Source organism: Wyeomyia smithii, chromosome 3, assembly GCF_029784165.1.
Source record: "Wyeomyia smithii strain HCP4-BCI-WySm-NY-G18 chromosome 3, ASM2978416v1, whole genome shotgun sequence".
In the NCBI taxonomy this organism is placed as follows: domain Eukaryota; kingdom Metazoa; phylum Arthropoda; class Insecta; order Diptera; family Culicidae; genus Wyeomyia; species Wyeomyia smithii.
Genome location: NC_073696.1, coordinates 102,348,271 through 102,363,955, shown reverse-complemented (window position 1 = coordinate 102,363,955; position 15,685 = coordinate 102,348,271).

The following is a 15,685-nucleotide window of genomic DNA, read 5'->3' as shown; positions in this document are numbered from 1 at the left end:
TCATCAATTGCTCAGAGTTACTAATATGATACGAGCTAACAAATCTGAAGGTTATTCCACTGGAGCTGCTCTTTTAGACATAGAAAAAGCATTCGACAATGTTTGGCATAAAGGTTTGAATGCGAAATTGCAAACATTTAATTTTCCAATTGTTCTAATCAAAATTTTTAAAAATTATCTTACTGATCGAACTCTGCAGGTTGTCCATCAGAATTCAAAATCTGACAGATTTACTGTCAGAGCAGGTTTGCCTCAAGGTTCAGTCTTGGGTCCAGTCCTGTACAACTTATTTACTTCAGATCTTTCTGATTTGCCTTTTGGATGCACAAAGTCATTGTTCTGCGATGATACAAGCATTTCCGTAAGAGGAAAAAGTCTTCGTGTCATATGCAGTCGATTGCAGAAAAGTTTAGATATTTTTTCTTCTCACCTGCAAAAGTGGAAAATCTCTCCCAATGCTTCTCAAACTCAAATGATAATTTTCCCCATTAGAAAGGGTCAACTTTTCTCAAGCCAAACAATAATCACGTTGTCAAGATGAATGGTGTTATTTTAAGTTGGTCTGACAAGGTTAAGTACTTGGGACTAATCTACGATAAAAAACTTATTTTCAAAGAGTACATTGAGAGTATACAAGCCAAGTGCATCAAATATACGAGATGTTTATATCCTCTCATTAACAGACATTCTAAACCTTGTTGAAATAACGAACTTTTGATTTACAAACAAATTTTTAGACCATCAATGCTTTATGTTGCACCGATCTGGTCAAGTTGCTGTTCAACAAGGAAGAAAACGCTTCGAAGGGCTCAGAATAAAATTCTGAAAATGATTTTGAAGCGTCCTTCTTGGTTTGATACACTCGAATTACATAGACTTACTAGTGTTGAAACATTAGAAGCTATGTCGAATATAAATATTAACAATTTTCGACAAAAATCGTTGCAATCCTCAATTGCTACGATAAGCTCTCTTTATAGCCAATAAGTTAGCAATTAAGTTAGTTTTAGGTTTACTTCCCCTTTTTTTTGACATGTAGGTTTGAATCCTTACGAATGATAAGTTCTAATTGCGAAAGCAAACCAATCCTAACAATTAAAATTACAAATTTCTAACAGTGCTGAGAAGTCACCATTTGTGACACACACTCATTATTTACTAATATTTATCATAAATACTTAAGCTACTAACAAATCCCCCCCTTGAAAAAAAGGAAAATAACAATTTAGTCGCTTTCGCTTTGTATAGATCAATAACGGCGCCGGCTACGTCTTTACGGTCAGTTAGGAAAGGAAACTTGAAAGAATCCTCGAAGGAAGTACTTGAAGCAATGAAAATCAAAATTTTGGTACCAGGGATTAGGTTTAGGTCAGTTTTTGGTTGTAATACTTCTGAGTACGGCTTTTTGCGTATTCTTCTATATCGTATTTTTTTTTCAACCTAAACATACGTAATCCAGCTTAAGTTTTGGCATCCTGCTCGTAAGTCTAACTCAGATGCAGTCTTTTACCGTATCTCTCGAACGGATGCATTCGGTTTCCGGTTGAAGACCCCAACTACGCGCTTGTGATCCTTGTCATTATACGGGTGGATTGTCTTCCGATCGGCAGTCAGACGTTTTTCGAAACGTTTTACGATACTAAAAACCGTGGAATTCGTGACTCCCATTTTTTCCGAGGTGAATTCTCGAAGTAATCGTGTAGAGCTTTTTCTCGAACGCACTGTTCTTTGACGGCATTTTGACTATTGCGTAGGCATGCAAAACCAACGGATAGTTTAAATAAGATAGTTTTAGAAATAATGATGTTTTTCACAAGCAAAAATATTTTTGGTTAACCCAAATACGAGTGCTACTAGCAAATTTCTATCAAACATGTAAATCTTCAAACTATTTTCATTTTGATCAATAAAAAATTACTTGTTTGTGTAATAATAATGTTCTAATTCATCCGATAATTCTCAACTACAGTACCTTCTACTAGAAACACGAATTAATAAATGATAAATATATTTTTTCATAATTGATCTAATGAATTATCATAACTCGCAATCACCATTAAACGTATTTCGATGATTAACCTATATTTTATCCCAAGAAAAGGAAATGCCAGTTATACCTCCTTTTACAAATTGTTCGCTTTTTTTCATCTCCTCCCAACTTAATATTCACACCTCTATTGATTCCGATTGATGCTATGTTTGATTAGCTTAAGTGTTGATTGTAGGTGCTGCGCTTAGCTTTCCGTCCAACCAGCAATCAATTTTAATCACATACTCTACCATGATCTAATTTGGTGCGATACGCTTTAAAATACCTCCATGCAGCCTCGCAGCCGGCGCTCCTCTCTCGTCCTCACATAGACCCCCAGCAGCTGAGTGGAAAACGCTGCCGAAGGTAAATTGAACTTCCAAAAAACGTTTAATTATCGATACTACCGAAGTGGAAGAAGAATCTGTGGAATGGAAACCTGTTTGCTAGAATGACTTCGATATAACTACCGAACAGACATGCAAGAAGATCCGCAACAGGTTCGACTTTCGGAAGCGGCCGCTTTTCACCACGCGAGTGAGATTCCGTGTGCAGCAACAGCTGCCAGAGCAGCGGCGGACGGAGGGAAATCAAACGAATGTGTAGATCGGAAAATTAGTTTAACTGTAATTCGCATTTCCCAATTCTGCCCCGAATACATAAGCACCCGCAATGTGTTTGGTGTTAGCCGGCGAGAAACGTTCACTCGAATACCGCTTGAGTACCTGCTATTGACTGTTCAACTCATTCGAAAAAAGCTAAATTTTTGGACCAAAACCGATCCCCTTACGGTAGATTGCGCACGGGTGAAAAATCAGTATATGTGAATTCGGTGGTCAAATTTCGATTCGGGGCGTTACGGTACTGGACATCGCATCAATATCGGTTCAAATGAAAATTATTCCAACAACTGTATGTTTGCAAATTGCATTCGAACAAGAGCGGTGCCGTCATCATTATGAGCTGGAAGAACGCTGCCGTTTCCACACAGTAGCCGTTATCGGAGGCAGGTGGGTGCGAACGATCTCTCCCACCCACCCCCAGGGTCCAGCTGCCTCTGCGTACGATAAGACGAGTTCCGAATTGGACGCAGCTCTGCTGGCTGTTGTTATTTCTATGCACCCGAGAAAATTAGCTACAGTTGAAATTAGGATTCTACGTTTTTGGGTCAGTAGATGAACCAATTTTCGGCTCGCTTTGTGCAACATTTCGGGGCTTCTGGAAAGGGATTTAATTTTTTCTGTGTGAACAAATTTCAGGTAGTTTAAAAAAATATGAGGGTACAGTGAAAATTATGTTGAGTGAACATATTCCACTTTCATCAAAACATCTGCTTTAAAAAGTCATAGCTCATAAACCGTGCGTCGTAGGAGCAAACCTAGTATATGAAAATTAGAAAAAAGAAATCATAAAGTCCTTCTTCATGATAACTTAATATAGGAAATATAAAAAAAAATATATGCAATGAATACCAGTCAAAATTTCGACGGTAAAGAAATAATGCCATGATGTTAAAAATATTTACATGGACAATAATAAGTATCGAGTTAACAAAAGTGATTAATAATATTCAAATGGCTCATGTTGCAAAAAATATAAAAAACATAAATGTCGTACGACAGGTTTTGTGATTTTTTAGGGCACCATACTTTTTAGCTTGCAACATCATAATGCTGTAGATCATTAATTCGCACTCAGTACTGAGAAATTGAAAGAGCACCCACACTCGAAAATTCGCAGTGGGTTGAAATATTCGGGACATCAGGAAACAAATTTTCTACAGTAGTTAATATTAGAAAGAAACAATCATAAATGCTATGTAACGATAATTTGATGCATTTTCAAACGTAACAACCTATCTAGTTCGTACATTTAGACACATTATTAATATTTCTTGAAAGCGAAATCTGACATAAAAAAGCTTCATGGTTCAACTTTCCGAACATTTCTAAATTAATAGAGGAGAAAGTCCCAAGCAATAACTGTTACCAATTTTGTAGTGCAGAATAACAAACAAATTAAAAACACACAGAAGCCGCGAAAAGTCGATTAAATCTACTTTACTGGTTGTATTGTTCGAAAAATGGTTTAATAAGTGCATAAAAAGTTAACTATCAGGCATAGTTCTTTCTTCATCTCAAACGAACATCATTTTTCCACATCAAGTTGAATGCTACGTTTATCGATTAGCTTCCACTTAGCTCATTAACCTTAAAAGGAAACTATACGATTTTCCTTGGCCGCCGAATGTAGGTGAGCTGGTTCGAGTTATCCGATCCCGGAATAGTGAAGGAAAAAGTGATCGGCATTCGGGTACAAGTGCTTATGGCCTATGACAGCCGGCTGTTCGTAGCAGTTCTGCAGTGTCATTTAGTGCCTTTTTTCTGTATTTTCTTGATCACCTGTAATTATTGTGACGAGCTTTAGTGTTTTCATCTGAGCGGTGAAAAAAATTGCTCGTAAGATCACATTGCGCTCATAAATCAAGGAAGAAACAGAAATCGAACATTACCAGTTTTTATCGGTTTCCTTTTTCCGTCTACAACTGGTGCTCGTAAAAGCATGTAACAATTGAGCAGCAGATAGGTATCGTAAATAATCTATGACCTAGAAAAGAAAATCAGTTGATCGTATAACACACAATTGGTGACAATTATCAGTGCCGACCCGAAGATTCGACTAGAATTGTAAAAAAATAGTAAACGAAAAAACAATCAAATAAATCAATCATGCTACACTTGAAATTGGTCGGAGTTCGACAACTAGGTCGATGAGATCAGGTTTTCATATATTAAATAGATGACTTGAGAAATCCCTCATAGTGTTCAAAGAATGGTTATTGATTTTCAAGACATAAACGAGCGAAAATGGAGCAATCAAAACTACAAAAATATCTTGAGTGTATTTCTTGGTATCAGCTCAATCAAAATTTACAATAAGTTCAATAGTCTTGCGATTTTGATGTGAAACAATTTCAACAATTTGGAAAACATAAAGACTGGAAAAAACTTCATACAAATGTTTACAATGAAAAGAAATCATAGTCTTTCCGAATTGCGAATTTTTATGGCATTTCGAAAAAGTGAAAACACGCTTATAAATCTTATGTATGTTATAAGTGTTTCGTAGCAGGAACAGAAACTGAAACACGTGTTGAACAAACATTGTATGTGTTACGAAAGGAGGATGGACCGAGTATGTACAAACAATTAAGGGAGCATGCACAAGTGACGGAGATTTTTTCAGTTTTCATTTTTGCGACTGTGGACACCGGATACGCCCGTTCCGGCATCTACTACATCTTGGTACTATTGGATAACAATCAGAGCATTGAAAGAAACCCCGATTCCGGACGGTCGACGACCCTTAGCGACAAGGAGCTCCAAAGGATGCTGAAGAGGGAGACCGAGGGAAAAGTGGCTACATCGCTGCGTGCGCTTGGCCGGGAGGTCAAGAAAAAGTGCCTGGCGAACATGGACATACAAGTCAAGAAGCAGCAGTACCGTTCACTAGTCTAGAAGCTGCAGGTAATGACGCAGTGGCAGCGCCTGAATTAGAATGATCAAATCGATTTTCCCGGTAAATCACGACGTGGCGGTGGTTATGAACGACGAGACCTGTGTCACCCTGGATGGTAACTGTAGGATCTTAACTTACTAATTAAAGATCACGCACGCAACAAACGGATTAATAATTATACACATAGTAACTTCAGAATCTTTGAACTATATTTTCCCAGGGATCTTCGAACACACGCCGCTTCCGACCCGTTCTCTCTACTAATGTTCTTCACGAAACCCTGTTGCCAGATATCCTCTTTTGCATCGTCTCTCGTAATTCCAGTAATTAATCCCAACATCCCCCCTAAACTTTATCGACTTGAACTTCCTGTACTACATACTCTCTCAAGTAACCTGGCTTCCGTAGGGTGCGAGATGGTCGCTCTGGCAGTCCTTGCTGATCCTCCTTAGTACAAGTCTTCGAAATCTCCTGAAGAGTAGGTGATTTCCGCAATTGTTGCATAACTTCCACATCTGGGATTGGTCTAGTTCCAAATGGTTTCAGATGACTAATGTTTCGATGTATGACCCGATCCAATTCCGTTGAATGAAGAGTTGCTTCGGATCCCGATATATCTGTGATCTTGAATTCTTCCGGTCTAAAAGTTGTAGAGAGTTTGTTGTCTTTAACCATTCTTTTAGTAATTACTATATCCCCCTCCCTTATTTTTGATGGTTTTGCACGCCGACGATTGTCAGTGTATTTTGAGCATTCGAGTTTTTGGGTCCAATCTCGGTCCCGTATTTCTTCTTTTTCGAAGTCAGTTGTACTTCCTTGTAATGTCGGTAACTTGTCTCTTAAAATCCGCCCGAACATTAGGTGAAATGGCGCCACTCCGGTTGTTGCATGTGGTGTTGAGTTGTACATCAGCAAAAATGCTCGCAGATCCCATATCCAATCATGGCTGTTAGATTCTTGACTGATTTTCAAGTGTTTCAGTATGGTTTTATTGGCACGTTCTACCTCACCATTTGCTTGTGGCCAGTATGGTGTAGTGTGACGTAGTTCTATACCGTATTCTCTGCAATAAGTTTTCAACTCACTGCTCACAAACTGCGGTCCGTTGTCTGATCTTATAGTTTCCGGTATCCCAAATCTACAGAAAGTCTCATGAAATTCTTGCACAGTTCGTTTAGTGGTTATCTGTTTCATGACAACTACTTCTGTAAACCTGCTATAATAATCAACCATAACTAGGAAATTGTGGCCTGAAGGCAACGGTCCCATGAAGGCAATGGCAATGTCGTTTCAAGGCTTCTCTGGCATTCTAATTCTTCGCAGTGGCTCTGGAGGACCTAGCGACGATACTAAAGTACATTGTTTGCACCGCTTGAGATACTCTTCCGCATGTTTATCGATCGATGGCCACCAAACTTTTTGTCTTAATCTGCGCTTTATCGCTGCTATTCCAGGATGAGCTTCATGAGCCAGTTTTAATACACGATCGCGAAGTGTATTCGGTATGACTATCCGGTTCCCACGAAGCAGAACTCCTTCAGCCTCGCAGAGCTCATTTACAAATGGCTTGTATTCGTTTGAAAATCTCGAGTTGTCTTGAAGTCCCAGCAACGTTGCCTGAATTATTTCATCCTTTGCAGTTTCTTCCACTATTTCGGCGAATGGTATGGTATGGTACTGCAATTTCGACTATACTGTGAATATAACCCTCACCTGATACATCGAATGAATCTTGTGATGAAGCTGCCACTGAGAGCCTGGAGAGGGCATCAGCAATGTTAACTGCCCCAGGGATATGTTCGATGTCATATTTGTAAGCTTGTGATCTTAGAACCCACCGTTTAATTCTCGCACTCGGTTTAGACTTAGGACTAAACAAGAACTTTAGTGCTTTACAGTCTGTCAGTAGTGTGAATCGCGTACCTTGCAAATACAACTTGAATTTGTCAACCCCCCATACCAGCGCCAGAGCTTCTCTTTCCGTTTGGAAATACTTCTTCTCTAAATCTGTTGAAGCCTTACTGGCATACGAAATGACTCTAATCTGCGCGTGAGAGTCTTCTTGAAGCAGAACTGCTCCTAAACCTGTAGGACTGGCATCTGTTATGAGTTTGGTGAAATCTTTAGGGTTAAATAATCCCAAGTATTCTATCTTTCCGATTTCGTTCTTAACTGCGTTGAACGCTGCACTCTCCTTTTGAGTCCACTTAAACGGTACATCAGTTCGGAGTAGTTCTCTCAAACATGCAGTTCGGGAAGCCAGATCAGGCACAAACCGACCAACGTAACAAACCAGTCCAGTATTTCCACACCCTCCTATTTCATCTGTTCCCAAACACTTTTAGTGAGAATATTTGCATCCGCACCAGAATCAATATTCATGGGAATCTCCACACCGCGATCTTGAAGTTAAACACATTCCGTCCCATCGCGTAGAAAATGTAATCTTTCCCTTGTTGCTTTTCGCTTTCTTCAGTGACAGCACGAATTCGCTTGGGTTTTGGTTTACCTGGGTGTGGTTCCTGACGACACGTTTTTGAGCCTGTTCACGAGAATAACAGCGCTTGGCCCAATGGCCTAGCTTTCCACAATTGGCACACTTACTGTGTTTGGCAGGACACTCAGCACTACTCTGTATATGTCCACGTTTTCCACAACTGTAACATATAAAACGATCATTCGATGTTGGATAACGTTCCGTTTGCTTACGAAATCTCTCGTTAAATCTAACTTTGTACCGTAAAATTAATTTTCGCTGGTCTGCAATAGCATTGACATCGTGGTATTCCGTATTCGGATGGTTATGAAACTTTCTTGACTGATCCGAGGACTCAGCCATGCTAGTTCCCAGTGCAACCACTTCTTCAAGCGAACGATCTTTTTGCATAAGTTTAATGCGCAAATCCTCGGAGGAACAACCTTGAGCTATACGGTCCGCGATCAACTCTTCCACTAATGATGACTGGTAACTACAACTAGCGATTTGTTTCCGTAGACGCATCACGAAATCGGCAAACCGTGATTTGATGAAACAAATGACGCTCGTAAGTTTTACGACGAAAAGGTTCAAAGTATCCATCGAGACACTTGATCACCACGTCATAGAAAGGTAGAAATATAGAATAGGTCATAGAAAGTGTTAAATTTTATGTTAATGTTTGATTTTATATACTCTTATTATTATTCTGTAGACCATACAAAGGGTTTGTGCACCACCAGTTAAAAATCACTGTGATGAAGCAACTTTGGAGCATTCTCAATTCATGTTTTAGCAATAAAACATGAATAACGTGTAAAAATAAATATATTCATTATTGAACCTTATTGCAATACCTTTCAATGTATCACCTTTCTTGTTCGTTTGGCTCGAATTTTGACATGTTCGTTTGGCTCACAACACTTTCTTCGCATATCTCTCCCTCTGAGTATTGCTACTGTTTCCCGCTCTTTGTTGGAGAAAAATGCTGCTAATTTTAGTAACACTCTGATTGGACAACACATCCAAACACTTCTTTTATTCCTTTTCTCAAGCTGTTTACCTGTGGCCGCTAATAAGCGGAGTCGGGGCCCCACCGATGCGCTACAATTTCCTAACATCAAACCGACGCCACTGAGCACAGCAAACCTACAGCAAATATTCGAAACAAAAAGAAAATAACATATTTTTCCTTTTCTCACTTTATCGCGTACTTCGATTTTGATCCTCGTCGCCAAATGTTGGGTTTTAACCATGGGCGCAACTAAGGAAAATTTCTAGGGGGGGCTAGTTTTCATGTATGTCACTTGAAAAAAAGAAAAAAGAGTTTGAATATGCTTATTTAATAACGCTTAAAATAGTATCGTAAAAGCAGAAAAAAATCACTTCGGGTTAGAATCTCCGAAGATGTACTGAATATCTTGAACACATCGTCAACGCCAAGCTCTTTCAGCAACAATGATTCGATATTGAGGAGAGCTAGATTTGGTAAACGGCTGGGCAGTGCTTTTTAACAGTTCACCCGTACTAGTTAGATTAAAATAGACCCCAGTGTGGTTCAAGGCATATTGCCCTATTCCTACCTCCACGTGGTACCAACTGGGATACGAGCAACCAAGGAAAAACCGGTAAACCGGTGGGGTAGTTGTTCTCCTAGAGACCCAAGCAACAATTGAAACATAATAAAAAAATAAATTGTGATCATTTGTTGCACTAATGAAATTCCGAGGTTTTAAGAAACATTTTTTGTTACTACGATGCAATTGTAAAGAAACAAGCAACAACTGAAGTTGCATCGCTGCTTCAAAAATCTCCACACCAACAACGTAATTCGCGAGGATAGATTTGTTGTTGAACCGTATAAACGGCATTTGAAAACCTAACCATCACTGAATAGATCTAGTGGGTGGAGCATATAGGTTGCCAACGTGATGCTTGCGAGATACAAAAAACAAACACACAAAAATACTTCTAAAAGCTGCTGTCATGTTCAGAAGCCATGTAACAGCAACTTTTGCTCGATCGTTCGCCTTATATTTGTTTTTGAGATGAGCTTATTTACTGCGTTGTAACTTTTGGGTGCTTGGACTAGAAGTCGTCCAAAAAGTGTGGGTCTCTAAACGAAATATGATAAATTGCTTTGAATTTCATTATCACGCTAAGGTACTGATGAATTGAAGAAGCCAAATTAAAAACTGGTAAAGACCATTGCATTGGCATGATAAGGGAAGCAATATTTAAAACTGAGCCATGAACATGCAATGCAGCATTTACCATGTTGTTATCGAATTCCATGCATAAGTTCATACACATTGCGGTTTCATTCTTGAAACTTGTGTTGAAACAACGAAAATGTTGCAATTGGCTCCATCTCCTGCGCTTTTTTTGTCATTGTATATGAAACTGAGATGTAACTGCAACTTAATTTCGCATAAGAATTTGTTGCTGTGATGCACAAAGTTCATTATCGAAACAAATTTTGCTACTTGGGGAGCAGCTTGTCTGCGCGTCCACCCCACAGGCTAGGGGCGGCTCAAACAGCGACTGATCCGGACCGGATGGTTGAACTATGAAATGCGGTGTCTCGCCAGCTACATCCATGGCGGCAGCTCCGTCGCGAGACTAGGTATCGCAGCCCTAGTGAGGCAGCATACTAAAAAAAACATACTACGGAGAATCAAGAATTCAAAACGAACCGGAACAATCGGCAATGACCCAGTCGACGAAATAAGGACGACGATTAGAAGCTCAGTACATGTAACAGTAGATCGCTTAACGACCCGGATGTCGACCGAATTCTGCTGGATCAGCAAGAACCCCGCAACTTCGACATCGTCGCGCTCCAGGAGCTTTGCCTGAAAGTAGAGAAGGAACGGTGGATTTGACGCCGCAAGGCACAGTACCACCAAAGCGGCAGGCAATCAGCGACAGGCTGTGTTTGTTGAGAATTAAGAGCCGGTTCCACAACCACACTATTCCCGATGTGCACTGACCTCACGAAGGAAGACCTGATGCAGGGAAAGAAGCGTTCTACGCACAGCTGGAGAAACTCTACGATAGCTGCTCGCGTAGAGATATCAAGATCGTCGTTGGGGACATGAACGGAAGGATAGCCTTATATAAGCCGGTTATCGGCCCGCACAGCCAAAGTCACTTCTTTCCTCGACCAACGTACAGCAAAACAAATTGACCACGTTCTCAACGACGGCCCGTTCTTCTCAGACATTACAAACGTACGCACCAATCACGGTGATGATCGGACATGACCACTTCGATACAAAAAACTACAAAACCCTGATAACCGGTAGTCCTCTATGGAAGTCCTTTTGATATTTTCGAACAGAAGGTGCCTATCGGCGAACAGAAGGTGACTATCTACAGAGGAGCACAAGTGGACGACGGATAATGGCTACAGCGCATGAACCATGAGTTACAATCGCTGCTTGGAGAGAACCCCATTGCACACCTGGCGAAAGACAACAGGTTGCGGTGGGCCGGTCACATCTTAAGAATGCCGGACGACAACCATGTGAAATCACTTCTTTTCAGCAACCCTACCGGCACAAGAAATTAAGGGGCGCAGCGTGCATGATGGCTCGACCAGATCGAAAGAGACTTGCGAGTGATGAGACGTCTGGGGAACTGGTGAAACACAGCCCAAAACCGAGTAAACTGGCGACTTCTTGATACAGCACGAGTTACTACAGCTCTCGTCTGACTGGTAAAGTGAGTAAGAGAGCAAGGGTTGAGAATCGATCCTGGGTGCAGAACTAGTTCTTAGCCAATGAATGACGACATCTCAATTTGTGTTGATTTTGATGCTCTGATAAGTAGTATGGAATGTATATATATTGAATACAATCATTCTCTGGGAAATTCTAGGGGGGGCTAAACCCCCCCGTAGTTGCGCCCATGATCTTAACTTACTGAATAAGGATCAGGCACGCAATAAACGGATTAATAATTATACACGTAGTAACTTCAGAATCTTTGAACTATATTTTCCCAGGGATCTTCGAACACACGCCGCTTCCGACCCGTTCTCTCTACTAACGTTCTTCACGAAACCCTGTTGCCAGATATCCTCTTTTGAATCGTCTCTCGTAATTCCAGTAATTAATCCCAACAGTAACGACTGACAGAGCACTTTGTATTTTACTTCCCTCACGAAGAAAGTAAGTATCAAGGTGAAGTTTCTTCTACACAACAAGTTCCCCAAAAATGTGCTGCTGTAGCTGACAATCAGCGAGAAGGGGATATCATAGCTGCTTTTTTTCGCTTCGGACTGGCTGTCAACGAAGGTATTTATAGTACGAAGTGTCTACCGGATGTTGTGTCGTTCTTCAAGAAATACCATGAGGCGGAAGACGCGGTCGGATCTGGCGTCGGCCCACTACTCGAAGCGGTCTCTTCCGCAATCGTTTTGTACGCGATAGGAAGATACTCAATGGAATGGCATTGAATCTATTGCAGAGGACTTCTTCGACTTCAATGCGGAAGTCATACTTTACCCTTTGAAGGTGGTTGGCAGTGTACGGAAGAATTCCACGCTTTGACCAGAAGATTGCTAAGAGCGGATTGTGATCGGACTGAATAACAAACTGCCTCCGTATATTATCCGGTTGAATTTGTAACGGCAGTGACGGCATGTTTACGATTGTCCTTACCTTGTCCGGGTCCAGGCGAATGCCTTCCGTATCAAGAAGCTGGCCCAGAATGTCGTCGAGGTCGAAGATGTGCATGGGAGGCCACTGAGCATGGCGTCGATGATCTGCTGAAAAGCAGCATCAGGTAAGCATCCGAGTGGTCAATATGGCTAAACATCGTGCATTTCGCCATCCGGTCGAATATATCCTCCGTGAGTGCAAGAGGGCACAACATGCATGCATTAACAAGCTTTTCAAATTGATGCTAACTCTTTGAAAAGCAGCGTTGTTCAATCCAGAGCCTAGGAGTGGTTCCTTGAAATCCGGTACCCGAGGCAGTGAATCTCGAGCACGACGTTACTGATTCGACGATTCGAAAAGCTCAGTCAGAAAATCTCACTGCGGGGTGTTTGAGCCTTCTGGTGCCGAATGAAATGGTTCAACAAATTCAGACAGGAACTCTTGCTGCAGTTCACCCAAGCCACCCGGTTCCGGTGGCGGTGGCTCTGTCCAGGGTTTATCCCCGGTAGCAGAATCTTCCGATGGTTTAAAACTCCACGTATCTAACAGGATGTCTAGTGGTATGCTTGCCTCAGCTTGGTTAGGTTTTCCATTTTCGCCAAATCGTTTCCGTAGTTGATTGCTGTGTAAACAGATTAACCGTTTGCGTTCTGGGAACCACACACTATACATGATTCGACCTATTCGCTCTACGACTTCTCCGGCGATCCAGCTCCAGTTGAGACCGTGGTGCACTTGCGCGTACACCTTTTCATTTACCTCAAAGCTGTCCTCTTTCGCACCACGTTTCGCGTTGAATTGACGGTCTTGGTAAACCGGAAGTAGGACTTCGGCAGGTGACTTCTCTTCAGGCGCACTACGACAGGGTGTTGGACGGTAGCACATAAGGAATGTATCAAGTGCTTCGTCCAAGTCTTCCCCTTTAGGCTGAATTTTGTTGATCGTCCGTTTAAAGGTTTCAACGAAGCGTTTCGTCTGTCCGCTGCTTTGAGGGTGGAACGGTGCTCTTTCGGGACGCATGATCCCGTTTTCCTCGCGAAATCCTTCGAAGGTGTCGCTAGTCAGCTGTGAACCATACCGAATCTTCCGAAGATCTTTCGCAGACTCGACAGTGCAGCGACGGTGGTAGTGCGTTTGGTCGGAATTATTTGCGGCCATTTAGACTATGAATCCACCACTAGGAGGAAGTATGTGTCGTCGATGGGACCAGCGCAATCAGCGAGTAACCTTTGCCAAGGACTCTCAGAGATCGGCCACGATTCGAGTATCGTCCTGGTGTCCATATTCGCGACTGAGGCACACTCCTGGCAGGCATGTACTAGCACCGTGATTTGGATACCAATGTTGGGCCAATAGACGAGATTCCGGGCCAGTGAACGCATACGGTCGGTTCAAGAATGACCCCTGTGCAGTTGTTGTAGACGATGGCGAACCAGCCTGTGGCTAAACGCTGACTTAATAAAGCAATAAAAAACAGTTGTAGCATTTTTGCTGCAGCTTTTTCGGGACGAATGTATAAAAAAACTCGGTGAGCAATGTGGGGTTCGAATTGAGTTGTAGATCACAATACAATAGTTAAGTATCTATCTTATTTATTTAAACTTATGCGTTGAAACTTCGCGTCTAATGCACTCGCACTGCACTTTTCTAGTTCTCGTCTCGGCCCAGCTTTCGTTCAACTCTTCTCCCGCTCTCTCGATGTAGAGCTAAAACCGAGGGGTCCGATCCTACAAGCAACATACTGCGAATCTCAGTGTGCGAAGAACTGCCTTCTGCACGACCTCGATTAATTTCTGCAATATTTCCGGTCCTGGTCTTTTGCAATCATCTTGTACGTGATGGAAAGATACTCAATGGAATAGTAGACTTTAAGTCAGAGGGCTTTTTCGACATCTAGCGACGCAATAATGTATTCCTCGTTCAGCTTGATAAACTTACTTATTAATCAGGCGGAAGAGGATATCCGCGTGCCCGAAATGGTCCGTGAATATAAATTCGATAGGGAAGTCATACCGGAGCATGGTGAGTGCCCACCTTAGAAGGCGGTTGGCAGTGTACGGAAGAATTCCACGCTTCGACCCGAAGATTGCTAAGAGCGGTTTGTGATCGGTCTTAAGAACAAACTGCCTCCCGTAGATCATCCGGTGGGATTTTGTAACGGCGTACACCAGACCCTGCTCGACGCGTCTGCAGACGACAAGACGCTGCAGAATACAGTTCAGGTTCTGATACTGCTCCTCGATGATGCGAGCACTGACTAAAATGTCGTCGAGGTACGGAGATGTGCATGGCAGGCCAATCTTCTGGAAGGCACCGGGTGCGCACTTGACACCGGGAGAGAGCCGCCTAAATCGATACAGCCTTTTGTCAGCGTTGATGGTAACGAACTTTCTGTTTTCCTCGTCGAGCGCTTCTTGCAGGTAGGCATCCGAGTGGTCAATGTGAGATGGACTTGAGTTTTCGTGCATGCGCTCCATCACTAATCGCAATGAAAACATCGGCAAAGTTTGTTTTCATGTCGATCACTTGCTGATCCGGCTGTTTACTACCGACCAACTGGCAGAACGACGAAAACGAAACGTCCCAGAGCCCAAACTTGTCCATGAGATTTGAGCCTAGAACATTCAGAAGAAGGTCAGCACAACAAACGTAATAGTTACCTCTATTGTGAGTTTCGCAGATGATACAGATAGCCTGGAACATGTTCAACTTGTCCCCAGAAGCTGATTGAATTTTACAATCCGATGAAGACGTTCGTGGTGCCCCGACTTTGATCCAGTTTTGCTTGGATATAATCGTGATGTCCGAGCCCGAGTCCTGCTGCATTTCGACTGTAACTCCGTTGGTCGCTGTCTCCACATAGTGCCGGCTGCGCGTAGCATTGTTGACAGTCACAATCCTTGTTGCGTGGTAGGGGTGGTAGGTTAGGTTTTTCTGCATCCCTTTGAATGGTTTCGGATTTGACTTGGATGTGAAACAGGAACAGTAGTCCTC